This window comes from Cucumis melo, chromosome 6 (assembly GCF_025177605.1).
Source record: "Cucumis melo cultivar AY chromosome 6, USDA_Cmelo_AY_1.0, whole genome shotgun sequence".
NCBI classification, from domain to species: Eukaryota; Viridiplantae; Streptophyta; class Magnoliopsida; order Cucurbitales; family Cucurbitaceae; genus Cucumis; species Cucumis melo.
Window position 1 is genome coordinate 18,578,641 of NC_066862.1, and position 5,241 is coordinate 18,583,881.

The following is a 5,241-nucleotide window of genomic DNA, read 5'->3' on the forward strand; positions in this document are numbered from 1 at the left end:
CACTCACACTACAAATTCATGGGTCTATCAATATCAAAACAAACAAAAAATCTTGGTGTGCAATAGTTCTTTCATTTTAGTTATGTCCATTAATTTGACCCTACCAAATTTTATTTATGATAAAAGTGACATATTTGTCAACCTTACCATTTAGAATGATGAATATTTGGGCGCTACACTTATATCCATGTATTTTAAGATAGAATATTAAAATATGTATATATATATATATATAAAAATTGATACATGTAGTTGAATATTTGGCTCACTCTTTTCTTTTTTTTTTTTTTTTTTTTTTTTCTTTCTTTCTAGTATAGAAAGAAGAATGTGGAGTGTTTTTAGAAAGAAAATGTAAAAGAAGTAAAAGAGAGGTTTTAAAAAGAAAAGTGGAACATATATAATAAATTAGAAAAAGATGTAAAGTAAATAAAATAATAGAATGGAATCCTAAGCAAAGTGCAATTTATCCAATCCAATCCAATCCAATCCAATCTAAATTGTTATATTATTTTGAATTATTTGATAATGATGAAGAGATCATGTGGCACACAGCCCCATGTCTTTTGGGCGTAATTTGACTTATTTAATTATGTTTTCTTTTTTTCTATTTTATAAAAAAAAATAAAAAAATAAAAAGTTTGTTTTTTGTATTTATCTTAATAAATAATAAATATAAGAAAACAAGGTAAGAAAGTACACGAGGGCGGTTCCCAATCCCATCTGCAAACTCCTCTAACCATCACTACCGCTTCCTCCTTAATCACAATAATTAATTTATACTTATTATTATTATTATATTCAATTACAAACTTATTCTATTTTTGTGTTTTTTTTTACTTCATCTCTCAAATTATAAAAACCCCAAATCTAATGTGAATCTTGAACTTTTTCAATCTTCTTAAAACTAATGAATCGGTGGAATATAGTAAAACTTTACTTTTATATATAACGGCATGAGCTTAGAATGAAAACATAAATAAATCGATATTATATCTAAATGAAAAAGAAGTTAAAGAAAGACTTGAAAAAAATTAAAAGTTAATACTTATATCATAAAGATGCATTTTCCATTTCGATGGCTTAATCATTGGAACTCCAAAGTTAAGAATGCTTAGCTTGGAACAATTTTATGTTCAGTTATTTCTTGAAATTTTTCTAAAGATATATGTGAACGAGGATAAAGTATTCTAAAAGGACCTGTATTAAGCTTCATGTATTAACGTTTAGAAAGTAAATTTTTACAATTTTTGAAACATCTCGTTAATTAATTAATTTAATTATTACTTAAAAAGAAATTTGTATTTGTTACTATTACTAATTAATTTCATTTTAGTCACGGATCATAAATTTAAAAGACTAAATTTTATTTAAAGTTAAAATACCATGTTTGTGGAGCTTGATTAATTTCAGTCTCTAACTAACAAATGCCTGAGTAGTCCTACTTTAGATTAATTTTCATACATGTATTAAAAGACCAAATTATTTATAGCCGGTATAACAAAGTTCATAAAGTTAGCTATTTTTTAAATATTCTAAGTTTACTCTTTCATCTTTCTCACCTCCTCACCACGATTTCTTTCCTCGTCTTTATTCTTTTCTATTTTTTTTTCACTGTAATTTCTTTCCATCGTCTTTCTTCTTTTCCTATTCTTTTTTTTTACATTGTTTAATTTTTTTCTCTGTTTTCTTTTCCTTTTTTTTATGCTACGATTTTTTTCCATCGTCTTTCTTCTTTTCCTCATTTTTTTCGCTTTGATTTCTTTCCATCCTCTTTCTTCTTTTTCTCTTCCTTTTTTACATTTTTACATTGTTTAAATTCGGGTAACCAAATCTAAACGACCGTGTACAAAAAAAAATAGCAAAATTTAAAAGATCGTGTATAAAAAAGCTTGAAAAAAATCATTTAAATTTGAGTAGCCATTGTAAACGATCGTGTAAAAGAAACTAAATCTAGACAAATCTAAACGATCATGTAAAAAAAAGTAAACGATCGTGTACCAAAAGAATTAAAAAAATCGCTTGGCCAAATCTATATCAAATTTTGAAAAAACAATCCAAATTTAAACGATCAAATCTAAACGATCGTATATTTAAACGTAACCAAATTAAACGATCATGTAACAAAATTAAACGATATAATTGAAAAAATAAATTGTAGTCAAATCTAAACTATCGTATACCAACCAATAGCCAAATCTTAACAATCCTGTACCAAATATATTACGCGCACGTTATCGACGGTGTGGTTAATAGGGCATTTTTTGCATTTTTTTTTTGTTGGTTTTTTCATTTTCATTGTTGGTTTTTACTAAGAATTTTGATGGACCAACACTATAATTTTAAGGTTGAAATACAATTTTAGTTTATAATCAATCATTTACGTTACAATTATATATATTGCACATACTAAGATCACGCATGAAATTATAGTTCTGAGGCTCAATTACACCATCGTGTATCAATCATCTTGTTTCTCTATGATAAGTCTGTTGGTTCCATTTTCTTTTATTTAATTAATTATATTTATTGGATGTGGTTTCTTGGACTTCGACGATTATCGATTTTGATTGGCATGAGGTTTGACAATGGGCGATACGATCATACCTGAAGTAGTAGCGACATTGGTGGAGAAGTTTGCAGCCCATCAGTTCAGATATTAATTGTCTTCTAATTGTTGTGAAAAGCTTTGAATATAATATGAACTGAATACACTAGCAAACTAAATTAGAAACAAATATACTTAAGCAATGAGATATAATAAGGCTTTGATATAAAAAAAATCAAATACTTGAAAGAACATCCAGATCTTTGTACACTCAAATCGTAGCCAATGCACGTGTTTTATAAGTGATGCCTAATCGATTGAATTTCTCAATTTTCTTTATCGATGATTAATTATTTATTCTCCACGAACTTGCAAGCATACTACAAGATCATCTGATCAAACGGATACAGTGACTAATTCCAATAAAATTGTAGCCTCAAATTATTCAGATATGGGAAAACTCTTGAATACATGCTCTCAACTCAATTTAACTCAATAACAAAAGAAGTAAAGAAAAAAGAAAAGATAGAGAGAACTCTTATATTTTGGAATAGGATACAACGAATAAAGAACCAAGTTGCTAGCTATTTATAGGCTAGCAACTTAGTAAGTCTCCAAAATACAAAACAAATTCAAATAAATATAAGCATTGAAACATAGGTTAAATTTAACTCAATTTAGGTGTTATTTAACTAAAATCAATCATAACTCATTCAAATCGAAGAAACAACAAATTTAATTTTCACACATGTTAAATTTGTACATGAAACATATCTTAATTTGATGGTTTCATTCTAGTTTGAAGTTACTGGCCAATGAATTTAATTTACATAGTTAAAAAAAAAAATTCAAAATTCAACAGAGTTTTACTTTCTTTCGCTACAAGTATCCTACGTATTTATATATATATTTGCTTGGTTTATTTTTCTAATTTTAGAGTTTTGTGGCAAAAGCATAAATACTAGAGGGAAAGAAAATGAGAGATTTCTAGTTAGATTTTATTTTTCATCCTTCTTTTTCAAATTGAAATTTGTGTGAAACAAATCCTTATCAAACACGCTCAAAAAAACTCGAAGAATTATCATAAATAGAAAAAATTAAAACTATTTACAAATTATATCAATAAAATTTAAATAAGCTAAAGAGAATTTTATGATTTTGCTCTAGTTTCTATTTATTTGCTATAATTGAAAATACCCAAAAAAAAAAATTATTGATGCACATATAAACTAACATTCTAACATAACCATAAATATATTTATTCAAAAATCTTATTTCTTTATTGAAGTTTATGTTTCAATTTATTTTTTTAACATATCAAACACATCTCATACTCATGGTAAATTACCTTAAAAAAAAAAAAAGCTAATAACACAATTTCTTTGATTACTTTGCTTTGTTGGTAAACATTTAGTAAATAAAAAATGAATTATTTCATAAATATTTTAAACCATGTCCATTACACATGCCACATTAATCTAAACTAGTATAATAAAATGTTGATTAGATTTTTTTCCAATTATATTTATTGGTCCCAAAATTTAATAGCTAGGTCCACCACACCACTATTGATGTCTGAATGTTGAAAGGAATTGTAAGATAATAAACAAGAAAAAAATGTGTCTATATATATATTGGAGAATATAAGAAAATATAGTAATAAATTTAAATATAGAAGGTACCTTTGAAAAACAAAAGAAAAGAAAATAGGTGAGTGGGGCGGCATTGAATTTGGAATAAAGAGGGATAAAATCAGGTCCCACTGGCTGGGGCCGTGCTACCATTGCTTATCATGTCGTTTACTTTTAATTCTAAAAGAAATGTCAAAGATTATAAATTATTTATCACATCTCTCCATTTCTAATTAATTAGGAGATTCTTACAATATTTTTGTTATACAATGTTGTTGTGTAATTGGGGTGTATAAATATAAATACACCCACGTTCTTTTTATCCAACAAGGTAAATATTAGGTAACATTTTCTATGTATATAGTACTCCTAAACTTAAAAGTTCTTTTAATTCCTTTATAAATAAGATTGGAAAAGTTGGTTGATTGAATGACCCAAATGCCTATGACGATTAGGCCAACAAAAGATAGACTTTAAAAAGGATGTGGGTTGGTTGGCCTCAACCTCGGACATTTTTAGTCATATGGATGAATCATTGTACTCACTCTCTAGCGATACCTTTCCACATCTTTGATTATTTTGTTAGTTATTACTTCTTAATAACAATTGTGATTACTCGTGAATTTAGAAAAATTAGAAGACAAATATATTTTTAAAAAAATAGTAAAAGTTAACCAATTGAAACAATGGATTTAGTTACCAACTAGCTAGACGGTGATAAATACCTATTTAGAGATTGAGTTTTCCATATAATGAAAACTAGATAATTTTTTACATAACTTTTGCCCAAAAGCAACATCCACCAACTGATGTATGATCTTATTATTGTTATCATGTTCTCAAATATTTTTAATTAGATCAATAAACTTTCTCAAATTTTAAGATAAAAAATAAAAAGTAGATATATATAAATCTAACTATTTTGGTCCAATCTAACCCTAATGGAACTATATAGATTGTTTAATTCAAAACCAAATTTTCTACCCATTGTACCTCTTCCTCTCCTATCTTTAGCTCTTAGCCCTAGGTCTAATTTCATTTTCTTCAAACTTCTCCTTGACTAAA